The sequence below is a fragment of the Delphinus delphis genome, chromosome 1 (assembly GCF_949987515.2).
Source record: "Delphinus delphis chromosome 1, mDelDel1.2, whole genome shotgun sequence".
NCBI classification, from domain to species: Eukaryota; Metazoa; Chordata; class Mammalia; order Artiodactyla; family Delphinidae; genus Delphinus; species Delphinus delphis.
In genome coordinates, this window is record NC_082683.1 from 137,499,452 (window position 1) to 137,517,268 (window position 17,817).

Consider the following 17,817-nt stretch of genomic DNA (forward strand, 5'->3'; position numbering starts at 1 on the left):
AATCAAGGAAAAGAAAAAAGAAATAGCCCTGGGTTAGGGGGAAGAGAGACAGATCTAAGGACCTTGGAGAAAAAGCCCATGTGAAGCCTCGGGGAAGCTGGGAGGCCGTGTTCTCACACAAGGCTCACAGACGCCTCATGGGTTTCAGCGTCCCAAGAGCCAAAGGGGTCCTGTGGGTTCAAGACAGCAGTAGTCTCAATGGAACCAGTATAGAGAACCGTCCAACGCAATCTGTTGGCCCTGCATAAGACCTCAGAACCTTGACACACTCATGGGAAGTGAGAGAGGTTAGCCCAGAATGAAATTTTCTGTCAGTCCAAGAGGTTGGGTGTCCAGAGTCAAAATTAGGTTGATTCATGGAAACAAAAGAAATGTCGTATTTCTTGAATAGCTTTATTTGTGTCCAGAGATTTATACCCACTATCTTCTTACACGAAAAAGTGCAAAGGATTTATCACCTTTGTAATTAGCTCCGATTCAACGTCATTTCTATAATAATGCCACTCTTACTCATGTGCATTCTAATATGCTTTCCTGGAGGAAGAAGGTGGAGTAAAAGGGTTCTGGGGTGGTGGGGGGGAGATGATGCAGAATGCCGGTGCTGTCCCAGAGAACGCATCTCACGCGTGCACATTAGCTGGCGTATGTTTCAGTGGGCAAAAGGCTGAGAGCCGGAGCTCTATACCTGCCTCATTCCGACTTGATTACAGTTTGTTGTTTGCATCCCTAACCAGGCTTACGACGTAACCTCGGACAGAAGGAGACGACACGGCACGGCAGGTTTTCGACTAAGACTGTCTGGGATGGAACTCAAGCTCTGCCAACCCAGTATGTGACGTGGAGCGGGTTTCCTAATCCCTCTGTTTCCTCGTGGGGGGATAATAATGTTCTTACTTCGTGGGATTACTGTGAGGATTAAATGTGATAACAGGGTTAAGGTGCTTAGCACAGTGCCTGTCGCATGGTCAGTTCTATTCAATGATAACCGTTCCTACTAGCCTTTACTATAGTAGGCACTTGGAAAAGGCTGAGTGAATGAATGAATGAATGAATGACCTACCCTCCAGTGTATTAAGAACAGAAAATTACCCAAAAAGTATGGAATTGGCCAGATTATCCTCCATTCAGGGCTGTTCTAGGCCAAATACTGCTACGTTTAGTGTTGCTACCAAAGCACGCACATTCGGTGCTTGTCATCTATCCTGAGGTGACGCTGAGATACTGCGTGGGACACACAGTGTCACTGGTGACCGACAGCCGACCCTGGCAAGAACTTCAGCCATGATCAGGAATATACTTCCTGGTTGTCCCCAGTAATTTTCTCCCAGAAATGCTATCTTCCGTGGGAATAAAGCTTGCAATTTTAGCCTCAAGTAGCATTAGAATAAATCAATTTCAAGAATAATGGGAAATCAAGACATTTGTATCTTTCTCCTGGGGATGTATTTAGAACCCTCAGCCAACAACTCAGCAGGGTGAACAGCTGGGCAGCAGCCATATAAAAAACATTCGGATTTTGAGAAATGGTGTTGACAAATTCCTTTCCTAATATCCTCTGGAAAAACCTCTGTGATGAACGAAAAATGATGCATGTATGATCAATGGCTCTGTGTTGCTTTCCCACCGAAACCCAAAACAAAATCATGGGATGTTCTCTCACGTGTCTGGGCCATTCATTGCCCATGCTGTTCCCTCAGCCTGGAATGTCCTCCACACACCCTCCTTCTCCACTCACCCCCATAATCCCAGCAAATCAGGGGTTAACAGCATGTGTTCAAATTCCAGCTCCAGGGCTTCCCTGGTGGCGCAGTGCTTAGGAATCTGCCTGCCAATGCAGGGGACAAGGGGTTCAAGCCCTGATACAGGAAGATCCCACATGCCACGGAGCAACTAAGCCCGCGCGCCACAACTACAGAGCCTGTGCTCTGTAGCCCGCGAGCCACAACTACTGAAGCCTATGCTCCTAGAACCCATGCTCCGCAGTGAGAAGCCTGGGCACCGCAACAAAGAGTAGCCCCCACTCACCACAACTAGAGAAAGCCCACGCGCAGCAACGAAGACCCAACACCGCCAAAAATAAATAAACTAAATAAATAAATTTACAAATCCCAGCTCCACAGCTCCCTAGGTAGGTGACACTGAACATGTTATTTAACTTCTCTATTTCTCAGGTTCCTATGGGGATGATAATCATACCAACCTTGTAAGGGTTTTTGGAAAATTAAATAGGTTAATATATGGCAAATGCTTAGAACAGGACAGTTCATGGAAAATAGTAAGCACTACATAATTGGTGTCATTCTTGTTCTTCAAATCCTAGCTCCAGCTTGGAACTCTTGTGAAGGTTCTTTCATTCCCCTGGGCAAAGTAACACACCTCCTCCTCCATGCTTGCACTTTTCTCTACCGTAGTATCTATCACCTTCAATTACAACTGCCAATGCATATGTCTGCCTTGCCACTCTGCAAAAACGTGAGGAATACAAATGCCATCATTTGACCCTGAAAGTCTTCAGGACTTTCAACAGAGCCATGAACGTGAGAGATGTACAATAAATATCTGGTTAACATATGAATGCATTAGTTAAATGCTATTTAAGCTTTTCAGGCTTCCTATGCAGTCATTATTTTCCCCTCCTTGCATGAAACTGTTGAAGGACTGCTGTTTCTCGGGGTGCTTGGAAAGTCAAATGAGGTGCGGTTTTGAGTTTGTATGATAATCACTGGTATCATAAAAATTCATTCTCAGCACCATTAATAATGGTGGATTAATGTTATTACTGAGACAGCAGAATGACTCAGCCTAGCACGCTATCTCTAGAGATGAGGCTTAAAGTTTCCTCGGGAAGCTCTCAAGCTGCATCCCTACGGCGTTTCTGGGACATGGGACCAGTCGCAGTCCCGAGTGGAGATGTGGGAGTGGCTAGTCACAGACAATCTGCAAGTGGCCAGGACCTTGGCAGGAATGTGATCCAAGGAGACACAGAAAATAGCAAGCCCATCAAAGGCCAAGGGAATTTCCTCCTATGAAAGTGAGAAGGGGGTGAGGAAATACGTTTCCGGGCAGTTGAACAGAAAACATCCTGTCTGAGTTGGATGTCAAGAGAGCAACCGGGGAAGTTTCTGGCCATCTTGGGATGGCCGTGCGGAGCAGCTGGGAAAGCACCAGATTTGAAAAGAATCAAATCTCCATTCTTCCATTGCGTGAGCAAACCTTCTCCTCTTCAAAATGGAGAATCAAATGAAGAAAACTGCAAAGTGCTGGATAAACGTAAGAAATGATTCAGTATCGTTGGAAAAGGTCCCTTCACACAGAAACTCATGGGAAGGGCTCCCACCCTGAACAGAAACCCCTTCACCACTCTAGGGTCCAAAGAGATGTCTTTGCTTCCGTTTTACTTAAATTAGCAACTTTTTAAAAAGTTTAGAGGGACAAGAGGCTTAAAGCTTTTAAAGGGTTTATCTTGGGATAAAACTTTTTATTAGGAATCCCCTTTTTTGGCTAGTATAGCTTTGAAATATATGAAACTATATGGTATGATTTATGGCCTATGAAGTTTTTTTACCTTAAGAGCAAACATGTAAGATGCTAACTGCCAGGAGAGTGCATTGGGAGCTGTCTGCCTCTTGTTAACAAGAACTTATCTTGCACATCTCTTCCCAAATTCGTGTTTTGTGACACCACGTTGGTAACCTGAAATTAGCCATGGTGGATGTATTTAACCCTGGCAGTTGACAAATGCTATAAATTAGTTGCTGGGCTTTTTTTCTCTCCAAAAGTTGGCTGATCAGCACACCACTGACTGGAGGACTCAAGATTCCCCCAGCTATCACTCTCCACTCCAAATGCTACGAAAAGAAAACTGCAACCACACACACAAATATTAGACAGGGACGCCACACAATGAGGACTGAAAAACAAAAACAAAATGAAAACCCCTGCTATATCAACTGTACATTCTTATCACATGAGATTCTGACAATGAGATGTCTTGAGTTTTTTTTAACTGAGAGGTAACTGTAATATGCCAGAGAATTTTGAATCAGCCTTATCTGGAGTTTCAAATGAATATACTCAAAAGACATATTACAGCTGGAATTCAAACACTTCAATTGCACATTGAGTATAATATAATGATGGAGTAGCCAGCTTTTCAAAATAGGTGATCTGTTATTTATTCCAGTTAACAAATTATGTGGTGTTGCATTTATAACCTTTCAAAACATAACGGTCAAATAAATGAATAGTCTTTGTTTTCTCTTACATGTTTTATCTGTTCTCTTAAAGTTTAAATAGATTGTTCCTTTTCTGCTACAACTCCAAACTTTATGCTATGTTCCCAAGGCTGTGACAGGGGAAGAGAATAATGCCTTGCATGTATAAGGAAGGCCCTTGATGCTTTTAGAGGCCTTTCTCACATGCAATTTTTTTCAATGAATTCTTACATGCACCCTCTAAAGTAAGGTGTACCCATTTTCAGATGAGGAAAAAGATGTTCTTCATGATCATAAGAGCTGTGGACTCTGTACCCTATTGTCATTACTGCTACTGGCTATTGGACACTCACTGTCATAGCCATCAACACTCTGCCGCTAGAATGACTCCTGTAGGGGAGCAAAATTTGCCACCCCAAATTGTGTCTCTTTGGCATGAAGATTAATTTAGGCTGATTATTTTTGAAGCCCAAAAGACTCAGGAAGAACCACTGACCTTCCCCCTAACTGCCTAAAGGGAAGTAGACAGAGGACCTGTTCCAGTAAGGAGTTATCACCATAGACACCTATAGTATGAACTAGGGAGGAACCTGGGAAATTCTGTTCATACAAATTCCTCTCTTTATCCCATTGTCTCTGCATGGCCAAGCAAACATTTATTTATCAAACATTTGCTTTTCTTTTTTTTTTTACATATATTTATTTATTTATTTATTTGGTCACACTGGGTCTTAGTTGCAGCATGCGGGCTCCTTAGCTGCAGCTCACCAGCTCCTTGGTTGTGACATGCGAACTCTTAGTTGCCACATGCATGTGGGATCTAGTTCCCTGACCAGAGCTCGAACACAGGCCCCCTGCATTGGGAGCATGGAGTTTTAACCACTGTGCCACCAGGGAAGTCCCAAACATTTGCTTTTCCAACTCCATGTATATTGCCTTCCTCCCCTTTGTAGGTCCAAACCACTAACCCCAACATCCTCTTTTGTCTTTAGCTAAAGATGGTATTTAAGATGAGGGCTTTGGCCATTTTGGCGAGTTATTGAGTTTTCCTGGGTCTCTTCCATGTATACATGTTATTAAATTTTTGTTTGATTGTCTCCTGTTAATCTCCTGTCAATTTGATTTTTTAGACCAGCCAGAAGAACCTAGAAGGGTAGAGGAAAATTTCTTTCTCCCTGACACTACCAAACTGCCCCTGCTTCTCTGCGTCACTCTTACAGTCACAAAGCATAGGACAAGAGCTTAAGTCTCATGTTAAAATTTCAAGCAAACCAGTATCTGGTCTTTTTTTGGCTTCTGCTGTAGGTGAAGATCTTCCACCTAGCAAGACTTACAAAAAGGTAAATTCCCCAAACATATGAGGGAGTTCAAATTCAGGACAGTAAATATGATGATGATCGTGGGCATCTATCCTATTCACGACAGCCTATCATCTTTTGAGTCTCCTTCCTATATTTGGGGAAATATCCAAATTCTGAGTCATCATCACTCCAACAGAATGCGGGACTTCCCTAGTGGTCCAGTGGCTAAGACTCTCCACTCCCAATGCAGGGTGCCTGGATTCGATCCCTGGTCAGGGAACTAGATCTCACATGCCACAACTAAGAGTTCGCATGCCACAACTAAAGATACCACATGCCACAACAAGTATCCCACATGCCACAATTAAGACCTGGTGCAGTCAAATAAATACATAAATTTTAAAAATTTTAAAAAAAGAAGTCAGAATGCAAATTTCCTGCCTCCCTTGCAGCTATGATTCAGGCACATGCTTTAGTTACTGCCAATCGGGGATGCCATCATAAGATTTTGATTCAGAAGTAAGCAACAAGGAAAGAAGTTCTGCATGGACATTCCATCTTTGCATCTTTGCTGGTGAGGGCGAGGCAGAGTTGTCTGGTTTTTCATGGTGGCAGCAGCAGTGGTGGCTATTTCCCAGGGATTGCGATGGTGATTTTCTGATGCAGAAGTAGCAGCTGTGGAGCAGCAGCAATTTTCCATTAGATCTGTGGCTTGGTTTGTGGCATTGTTCCACCAGGCTTATCTTCAAGCCAATTTTACAGTCCACTCAACTCTTCTATTATTCATCCAATATTTTTTAAATAAAATGCTTTTCCACTTATTCAGCAAGAGTCAGCTTCTACTGCTTAGAGAACTCTAACACAAGAACAATTATTTTTCTATTTCTCAGATGTGGAAACTGAGGCTTTAAGAGGTTAAACTGCTCAAGATCACAAAGTTAATCAGCGACAGAGCAAAGATTTGAACCAGGATTGTCATAATCCAAAACCCACATTGTAAACCAGAAAAGTTACAGCACAAGGACGTAAAACTGATGAACCAGAGTTACTCTTGTTTTTTAAAGTTAGAATAAATTATAGAAATACCTAGTTCTAACCTGAAGTTCTGAAAAATAAAGTGTAAAAGCAGAGGTCACAACCCAAATCTTCTGATCTGATGTGTTTTACAAGGTACCTCTCATCTTCATAATTCCATCATATTTTTGCTTTATACGTTTCAAGATGAATTTTTAAGTGCAGTTGAGTTCAAGGCATACAGGGAAGCTATTATTGTTTCTTGTATCCCACACCTTCCTTCTATATCCAATGCCCATCTTACCAAAGTATATGTTTTAGTTCTTTAGCAAGAGTCTAGTTTTAAAATTATTTATCATTAAATGCCAATATTTTCCCTCATTCTCGAATGATAATTCAGTTGGATATAGATTTCTAGGTTGAACATTATTTTTCATCAAAAAAAAGGGTGGATATGGATAGAACCTCTCCCTGCCTCCCTAATGGCTTTCTGATATAAGTGATGTGTGTATTTTCTGGACAGTGCTTTTAAGGAAATGGGCATGCATGCCCCTTCTCCCTTCCTGGCAAACTCACCCGCCACCACGACCCCTGCCTAGGATACAGACCTGAGGGCCAAGGCTAAAGAAGCCACGTGGGATCCTGAAATAGAAGCCACAGATTGAAAATAGCAGAGCCACTTTACCAGTCCTTGACATCTTTTATGGGAGAGAAATAAGTTTCTATCTGTGTTTTAGGATGTCTTTTTTAAAAGCAACTTCTATTATGTCTTAACAATTGTACCTGTGTTCTCTCCACCCTCCCCTTTCCTTATGTCTTCCGTGTGTGTGTGTGTGCGTGTGTGTCCATGCATGCATCACCTTCTTTTTTAAAATTTTATTGAAGTATAGTTGATTTACAATGTTGTGATGCATCACCTTCTCATTCTAACCTCCAATCCTGCTGTTCACGTTCGTATTTTTCTGCCTCATTATTTCTCTGTGTTTCATTCGGGGTGACTGCCTTAGTTCTTTCTTCCAGTTCACTTGTTCTCTTCAGGTGTCTAACGTGCTATGTAACATGTCCCTTTGAGTTTCTAATGTCAACAAGTACATTTTTAATTTCTGTACTTTCCATTTGGTTCTTTTTCAAACAAACCTATTGTTTTCTTCATAATAAACTATTCTTTCATTCTATTCTTTCCTTTATGTCTCTGGCATTTAAAAGAAACCTATTTCACAATTTTTCAAAGTTAGCTCAATTCTTAAGTTGCTAATTTTCCTGTTTATCTTCGGGGTGCCCTTCAGGGTGATTCATTTCATTTGGTATGTCATTTTTTATTAAGACTTCACCTTCAGCAGGGCTGTTTATCCTAATGGATCCCTGTGTGTTTAAGTTGAAGAAATACCCCCAACACATTAGTTTGTTTCTGGTGAAATTCTGAGGGTTCTGGACCAGTTTTTATGGTAATTTCTCAGGTTGACATTTCTACGTCCCTTAGGTTGTATAAATTTAAATTCTATGTTTATTCATGGTAAGGCCTGGGAGGCATTTACATTTTCCCACCCATGGCCCCACCCACGAGAGTAACTACAAGCTTCCTGCTTCTTCACAACAGTGGTCAATGTTTTCTCTAGTCCCTCCTTCACGGATGAGGCACCTTGCGTAGACTCCAGGATTTATTGACAGAACTCTGTCACAGGGTTGTCAGACAAAATACTGTACACTCAGTTATTTTTTTTTCACTTTTTATTTTATATTGGAGTATAGTTGATTAACAATGTTGTGTTAGTTTCAGGTGTACAGTAAAGTGATTCAGTTATACATATACATGTGTCTGCTCTTTTTCAAATTCTTTTCCCATTTAGGTTGTTGCATAATATTGAGTAGAGTTCCCTGTGCTATAGATTAGGTCCTTGTTGGTTATCCATTTTAAATATAGCAGTGTGTACCTGTCAATCCCAAACTCCCTAACTATCCCTCCCCCGCACACTTCCCCTCTGGTAACCGGTAAGTTCTTTCTCTAAGTCTGTGAGTCTGTTTTGTAAATAAGTTCATTTGTACCATTTTTTTTTAGATTCTGCGTATTAGCGATCTCATACGATATTTGACTTTCTCTGTCTGACTTACTTCACTCAGTATGACAATTTCTAGGCAGGATACTCAGTTAAATTTGAATTTCAGGTAAATATCTTTTACTTTACATATGCACCATTCAACTTTTGGGACATACTTATGCTAAAAAAAAATATTCATTTTTTTACGTGTAACTCAACTGTAACTGGCATTCTGTATTTTCATTTGCTAAATCTGACAAGCTTAGTCACAGTGCCCTGCCTAAACCTGGCCTGAGGCCACATATCCTGTCTCTGCATGGGCCTCAACACCCCAGCCCCCAGATTCTCGGACCCACATTCAGGTCCAGCAACATTTAGCTACAGTTATCACACGGGTTCTGAGTTCCTTTTTCATACTGAGAACTAGACTATTTCCCTTACTTTTTGAATACTGCTTGTATATCTTTTCAATTGCTGCCATGTTTTATCCAGCCTTCTACATACAGGTAGTGGGAGAGAAGGCTTGTCCATGTCAGCTGTCTGCCATTTGTCAGAAATGCTTTAATTACTTGCTATATGCCACTCATCCTCCAGCTGAGCACTGTGTAATGCCACCCAATGGAAAGCCTGGAGCACAGAGGGTTAATTAACCCCAAGTAATGGGAAGACAAGGGAGTGTGCAGGGACAAGTCCTCACCTGTACTCCAGGGATGCTGCCCACAGAATTTTTCCTATAGGATGGATTCTTCAAAAGGGAGGCAGACATGCCCCAGTTTTAGCTAAGATTTGACTTCCCCCAAACCTGGGTATCCAAGGATTTCCTCTATATTTGGGAAGCATAAAAAAGGAAGTAAAATTCTGACTTTGCTGTGTTTTATTTTCACTGGGCCAACTGAAGATGAGAAGCTAGATGGTGAGGTAAAAATAGAAAATTACTAATGAAAAGGGGTTCAAACAAATATATTTGAAGACCTTAGTCAAAACCTAAAAAAATGTAAGACACTGAGTCATAGGATGAGAAAATAAAGAACTTTTGTATTGAAATGTTTCAGAGAAAGGCCCCTTTCAAAATAGTTCCAAATCAAGTCCTTAGAATAGAAAAAGAGTATTTTGTTTTCACTTTAGACATGGAAAATCCCGTGGACCAAAAATTCCAAAATCCTTTCCAGACATTGGTTTTCTTGTTCAGTGATTCCACATCCTCATGTGGGTTTCAAGGCAGTGCCTGATTTGTCTTTGAGCCCACATTCACCAAAGATCTCAAGTTTAGGCTTCTGACCTAATCTCCAAATGAAGTTTTACTTTCTGTTCTTGTGTTCAAGATAAACATTTAAAATACAACTTCTCAAACTCTGTTTCGGTGCTTTTTTTTTTTTTTTTAGTATTCCAGACATCTTAAAAATTGATTTGTGTCCTGGGCTTTCTGCCCCGCCTCTGAAAGGCTTTGCTATTAAAACCTCATGTTGTGTGAGCCTTAAATAACGTGCGTACCTCTAAAATATCTCCTACCTGATGTAAGTTCAAGAAATAAGGTGTATATTCTGCTAAATAGGAATTGTTTCTAATTCAAAGGAGAATGGAACAGTGCTTCTGATGCTTGTCTCTTAGCCCGGAACTCCTCTGTTGCATGAGTTCTTCAGTTCCAACACCTCCACTTCCACTTCCAGCTGCTAGGTCTGTAGGAATCCCTATAGGATAGGCCTGCCCCACTCTAAGAAAACTCACCAGATGACAGTCCAGAGTATGACTACTCAAACTCTCAAAACAAACCAAATCAGAGGACCATGGGATTTTAATACATGTCTTACTACAGAGCAAACCGTGTAGCTTGGGAAACATTTGGAAATTACACAAAAGCATAAATAAGTGGAAATTCCATATATCTTCACCACTCAGGTAAGTTTTTCTGCATAAAACATATTTTTATCAAAAATGAAATCAGGGTTTCCCCGGTGGCACAGTGGTTGAGTCCGCCTGCCGATGCAGGGGACATGGGTTCGTGCCCCGGTCCGGGAAGATCCCACATGCCGTGGAGTGGCTGGGCCCGTGAGCCATGGCCGCTGAGCCTGTGCGTCCGGAGCCTGTGCTCCGCAGCGGGAGAGGCCACAACAGTGAGAGGTCCGCATAAAGAAAAAAAAAAAAAGCAATCATACTCTACAAGTTTTAGAATTTGCTTTTTTCACTTACCCACATTTTGTAAATATTTTCCACTATATTAAATATTTTTCTACAGTATTTTAGTAATTACACATGCCATTTTCTAAATGTGTGTTAATTTATTTCGTCAGTCCTTTATTTGAGGGCGTTCAGGTTATCCCCAGCTTCTCTCAACTTTGTGATAATTATCCTTGCAGAAAAGTTATTCTTGCAGTCGGTTGTGATTACTTCCTTAGGATAAATTCCCAGAGGTGAAATTGACAAGCTGAAGCAAATGCACATTTTCAAGATTTGAGGTACACATTGCCAAATTACCTTCTAATCGGTTTGTCAGTCCCCCCAGTAGTATTCAAGAGTATCTCTTTACTTGCTTTAAGGAATCTGTGTAAACTAGGAAGTGATTATCTATTATGCAAAAGTATTCTTCATTAATGAAAAGGACTTACAACATAGTTTCTTTAAACACTGAACTCTCCTAGTGTAACACATTATTCCATTTAAAATAAGTTTCAGAGGACATTTTCTGTAACACAATTAATAAAGAAAATAAGGCCTTTCTCAATTTGATTTTTTTTTTTTTAATGGAGAATGCCACCTGTCAAAGAACTCCTTCTCTTTCTGTCCTCGCCCAGACTGAGAGGAGATGCCTGGTACAGCACAGTTATTCTGCTCTTAATCCGTCTTCTATTTCATATTCAGTTTCCCATCATGCACTGGATAAACACGGCAGCCTGACATGATGAGAAGCCTTTCCTGAAGACTACAGCCCACACTCATCCATCCCTTCACTGAACTCCTATTATACTTATTGTCTGTACCACACAATTAGCACTTTATTATATACTGTCTTGTTCTCTAATTGCCTACACCACACAATTTAGCACTTTATTATATTCTGTCAGATTCTGTAATTGTGTCATGTAGCTTTGTCTTGTCTCTCCATGTAGATTACAAGCACCAGGGTGGCAGGGACCCTGTCTGGTCTTGCTTCAGCATTTCCCACAGCACCAAACAAACACTGTTCCAAGAACAACAAAGTGAGCCTTTGACAAATGCTGGCTGGTTTACTGGTTGGTGGGTGGGTTGGGAGACTGGTTGATCTTCTAATGGGCTTTAAGCCAGCATCTGAGTTATCTAGAACGTGGAGTAGAAAACAGAGAAGGTGCTGGAGAACAGAACACTTGGCACCGTGGTCATTCCAGCCACTATCCTTCAGTCCAACCTGCCTCATCACCTAGCAAGTCATTTCGTTTCTCTCTACCTAAGTTTTTCTATGTATATAGAACAGGGAAACCAAAACATGTCACCAAACAATACCATTTTTAAGATCACGTGATGGTTTTCATCTGAAGATTTTACATGATAGCATTCTCCCATTGGGCAGGCATTGCCGTGTAGAGGAAAGAGGTCATGCTTTGGAATTAGAGAGACTTCTTACGAGCTGCGGGATCGTTAACAGATTGTTAAATAAATCTCTTTCTCTCTCTCTCTCTCTCTCTTTTTCTCTCTCTCAAACTAAACTCTCATTCTCATCTCTGAAATTATTTCAATGACTGTAATTATTTGTGATATTACCACTGAGTGTCAGTAAGCCTGCTGGAATATTCTTATTTTTTCCAATTTCTGCAAATGCTACACCTTGAAGGAAGTGTTAAGAATGATTATTATCATAATAAACATAATGAATACCTCTGTTTGTCTCACACACCAGTTGAAGAGTGTCTGCCTTTGCCGTGAATCATGGTTTTGCTTCTCAGAGAACAAATCATATAGTTATACAATTTCTTTCTCTTTCTTGGTTGAAGAATCGCTTATGCAGTGGTCTATCACATGACATCAGACTTATTCAACTAAATAATAAGCGAAGAAACACCTGATACCCAGCATTAACAAATCCATGCCTCAGTCTGTCACTTTCACCTCCCGCTATAAACATGTAGGGGAAGGAGCATTGAGTTAACCTTATTTCTCTGAACTAGGAATGATACAAATAAAATGTTCTGTCCCTGTGTATCATCTGCTTTTCCCCTTCTGATCAGTATGTTTTGCCATACTGTGCCCTTTCCTGTTTTTGTCTTTGTTTTTTCGATTGGCAAGTACACAATAAAATGTAACTAGTCAAATAGTTGTTCAACATGTTATTCTCTTAAAACAAGATCAGTTTAGGACTTCCCTAGCGGTCCAGTAGAGGAATTAAGAGCCCACATGCTGCGGGGCGCAGGCAAAAAATAAAACGGAAAAAAAAGATCAGTTTAAGCCTCTCTGAAAGTGCTGCTCTGACCCTGGATCTTCTCCACCTGAGAACGCAAGGAGCCTAAAGAGCTTTGAAGGGCTACTTTTGTAGGCTAGAGGACACCCTTTAAGAATAGCTTTCCTCCGTTTGGGTGGGTTGCCTGAGTCTCCCTTTGGTAAAGATGAGCTGTTTTCTTTTGGGTATCTGTGCTAAATGACTGTGTTCAATTTTTCTTTCAAAAGTATTTTTCAAGGTCTGCCGTGTAAACAGACAGGGCCTGGGTGCCGGGGAGACAAAGGTGACTACCACACAGTTAGAAACTCATACTTGAGGAACCCACAGTCTGACGGGGCCAACCGTTAACTACCACACAGGGAGATAAGTGTGAATAGAATGTGTGTGGTCAGGCTGTCAGCTTGAGCCCAGTGGTGCCCACCACTAAGAGTCAACTCTGTCTGATAAATCTAAGGGAGCAGTGGACCTGGTTAGGAGCTGATTAGACTGAAGGGAAGGGTTGGCTTGAAGATGCTTTTATGACACCTTGGGGGTGGAGAAAGGATAGGAAGGAATAGTCCTGGGGTGCGGAAAGGGGCATGGGAAAGAAAAAAAATCTTCTCTCCAACTTTGGTTCCCTGCCTAAGCTCCGCAGACTCATGTCTGAGCCTGTGGATGGAGAGCCTGCAGGTAGAGAGGGAAGGGGCTCAGTGAGACACTGCGTACAAGTCATGCCGCTTTGGGACCTGGGTGAAAAACGGTGGTAAAATGGAAGAGGAGGGGCTTCTCTCCATGTCTTTAGGCCCCAGGAGAGAGCAACTTTGGCTGACAGTGGCTGTGACAGTGGCTGAGATGAGACACTGCCCCCCAATGGCTTCATGGCAGGGGACACCAACAAGGAGCTGCAAGTCTCCCAGGGAACGATGGGAGGGAGCACAACAGAGGTACCACATGCCTCCCAGGAACACTGGGGGAGACCTGGAGGGAGGGGTGTCCACTCCACAGGCAGGTGGAGGCACAGCCAATGCAATGTGAGTCATCAGCACTAAGATAATAATCATTACCAGCAGTGCTGCTGCATAGGTAAAACTTCATTAAACACAGGTCCTACACACACAAGTTGTATGAACACAAAAAAGTGCTTATCTCCTGGTCACAAGATTAAGCAGAGTGATACCTACACTAGTTAGTAATGGGACTGAGGTCTGGTAGGTGGAGAGATAGCAGGTCCAAGAAAAGTAACAAAAGGAGATTCAGACACCAACTTTGGGGATGGGGGTGGGAGTTCCGCCAGGCAAGCAGAGGGGCTTATGCAAAGCTCTGGGTGGAGGAGTTTCCCCGCAAGATGGAACTAATGAAGATGGCCCCGAGGCTGTAGACAGACTGGAGTCAGATGACTAGACAGAAATGTCCAGAACCAAATTCTAAGAAAAGACTTACCTTCTGAGCTGAACAAAATGAAATTCTATCCACAAGTACATGGTTCAATTGAAAGAAGAAACAAACAAAAATTCCAAACAGTACTAAAAGGCATGTTGAAAATTAAGTCCCTCCCTCCCTCAATCCCCTTTCCTAGGAGAAACAGTTGATAGCTGCTGGCATACACTAGTATAATCCACAGGTGGTTAAAATATTTAAATATTTCCCTTCAGGTTGGTAAATAGCCACTGTTTTGAGCCCATGGAGTTGTGGCCGCCCAGAATTTCAACCAATCATTAAAGAGTTAAAGCTTAGATGCTAGGGGGTCTCCAGCATCCCTCCAGCTCGAAGGCCAGCAGCCATCCCTGTCTGCCAGTGCTGAACCAGTTGTTAAGTATTCTGAACATCACTGTTATCCTTCTAGATAACTTATTTGCATATACAGGTATATCCCTACAAACACCTTTACTTCTTTTAATACAGATGGAAGAATTGAATACGGTTCTGTGTTTTGCTTTTTTTACCTACTTTGGTCACCTTTACATGCCTGACCAAATATAGACTGTATGTATTACTTTCAGAGCTAACATAATTTAGCTATAACTAAGGTACCTAACCTGAGAAATGGGGCACAGGAATAAAGAGTAACACTTTGGAATAACTTATGGGAGCTTTCCAGTAGACCCAGAAGAACTTGACCAACGAGGACAGTGGAAATACCACTGAAAGCTGGAATCTGAGAGTGCTGGACCAGGATAATGATGCCCTGACGGCTTGGATAGAAAGAATAAGGAGGGACAGGACCAGCAAAACCTCCCCAAGTCCCCCTCCAGAGGCCATCTGGGCTCCTGTCCCTGCTACCAGCTGACAGAGGGGGCCTAAGCCTTCCTGAACCTGAACTATTAGCACCTAAATTCAGATATTATCCAGAATCAAACCAGCCTTGGGTAAAAAATTTTGAACTGCACTTACCTCAATGAATTCCTTCCAGGGAGTTTCCTTTCATTCAAAAGGTACATATAATAAATTTTCATAAAACAGCCAAAATGTATTTCTCCTAATTGCTCCATCTTCACCTCAAATGCTGGAAGGAAGCATAGAATTTTTTTTCCCCTGAGAGAGAAAATACTTATAGACTTGAACCAGATTTTTAAGTATCCTCTACATATCAAAAGGTCAAGACCACTGAATATACCTCTTCTTATAGTCATCTTCATCGTCAAAACCCAAAGGGCTAGTATGTGGGGTGGGGAAACAGAATTTTCCACGTCTAGTTTCTGTGTCTCTATACATCTTTTTTTTCTCATTATTTTTTATATTAATGAGAGAAACAAGGATTAAAAACATTTAAAATTAAAGATGTAATCTGCATAGATTTGGGGGAAAGGAGGATGGGGAAATGGGAGAAAGAAAAGATTAGCTAATATTTTTATTGTTTACTGATATTCCCAGAAACTTTCAGTCCAGAAAGTATTCATTAAAAGAGAAAGCAATTTCTGCTGATAGACTGCCATCTAGTGGTGAGTTTTTACCTTACGCATAATATAAGCTGCTACTGGGCTTCGGGATGCTTTGGAAGACATGCTTATTTCTCTTTGAGATCTCTGGGGAACCTTACAGACTATTGTCACAAGTAGAATAGACTCACTTGTGTGTTTCCCAAAGGCCTAAGGTTCATGTGGGGAACAGCTAATGCAGGCTGAACATCCTTCAAAAGGAAGTCTTGCCTCTGTAATTATTTGAATATTGTCGAAGAAGCCCGGCCAAGGGCTTCCCTGGTGGCGCAGTGGTTGAGAGTCCACCAGCCAAGGCAGGGGACACGGGTTCGTGCCCCAGTCCGGGAAGATCCCACATGCCGCGGAGCGGCTGGGCCCGTGAGCCATGGCCGCTGAGCCTGCGTGTCCGGAGCCTGTGCTCCACAACAGGACAGGCCACAACAGTGAGAGGCCCGCGTACCGCAAAAAAAAAAATAAAAAATAAAAATAAAAAAAGAAATGGGGGACAAAAAGAGGCCTCCGTGCCCTGGAGGCCCACAGGGCCCTGCTCGGTTTCACTCAGAGAGTGGTCAGCTGGGGAGGCATGGAAGCTCGTCAACCTTTCCCATGCCTTGCCCTATGCATCTCTTCCATCTGGCTGTGCCTGAGTCGTATGCTTTTATAATAAAGCGGTGATTTAGTAAGGAAAATGTTTCTCTGAGTTCTATGAGCCCCTCTAGCAAATTAATCCAACCCAAGGAGGGGGTCATGGGAACCTCTGATTTACAGCCAGTTGGTGAGAAGCACAGGTATCAACCTGGCTCTAAAGTGGCAGCTGAAGTGGAGGGCAGGACTGAACCCTTGTGGAATCTGATGCTCTGGGTTAACAGTGTAAGAACTGAGTTAAATTACAGGATACCCAGCTGGTGTCAGGGAACTGCTCCTTGTCAGTGTGGGAAAACCCCCTCCCTGACACACATACATTCAAATTGGTTCTAGAACCTTTCAGCAACCTCCCAAGAAGGTGAGGGCAACCTTTCTGGGAAACCACCCTTTACCTCAGTCCAGGAGCCTGGCTCCGCATCCTGCTCCAAGGATGGAACATGTGGCCAATCTGATCAATTACAGGGCTCTAGATCCCCCAAGCTCTTTCCTCTACATCCCCGAGTTTCAAACCTGAGTTGTAGTGAACAAAATATGATGTGGAACCCCAATATTTTTAAAAAACAAAGGAGAGTTGAAGGGAGTCAATGCCTCCAAACCCCACACTCCTGGCCTGCAGGTGGACGGACACTGTGCTCTCTGCACTGTGGGAAAAACAAAGTAATAGGAGCCAGTGCCTGCTTGGAGCACCATCACAGTGGTGTTAGGGGGCAGGAAACAAAAGCACGAAAAGTTAATAAAGGTGATTAAATAATACTGGATAACAAGAGATGAAATGTCACAGAGCCCTTGCCACTCATCAGAAAAGTGTCAGAGGACTTTAGGCCAGCAGTGAGATTTTATTGTCTCTCCCTTCTAAGGCCTACTCAATTGTCTAAGACAGGTGTCACCTCCCCCGCAGGAAGACTTTCCTGAAACACTCTCTTGCCTCATCATGCACACACTTACACATAAACACACACCCACTCAACTAGCCCACTGAGAGTCTCCCCTCAGGGCTTCTTAGCATCTTTGCACAGGTCTGTATTTTTTTTTTTAAATAAATGCCTTTCCCACAATTCACAGTAGAGGCTGTGAGTTTCTGCAGGGCAGATAGTGGATACTGGGATGTGCACCGCCCCCCATTCTAATGAGACTCTTTCTACCCTCCCCTCTTTCTTTCCATCTCTCCTTCCAAGGGTGTCAGCCCTCTATGACAACCTAAAGGCTCTCCCCACCTTTTCCTGCTCCCTCTCCCCAAAAATCTCCTGCACAGCAACTCCCATTTTAGCATCTGCTTCTTAGCAAATCCTAACACATTATAATAAGGAA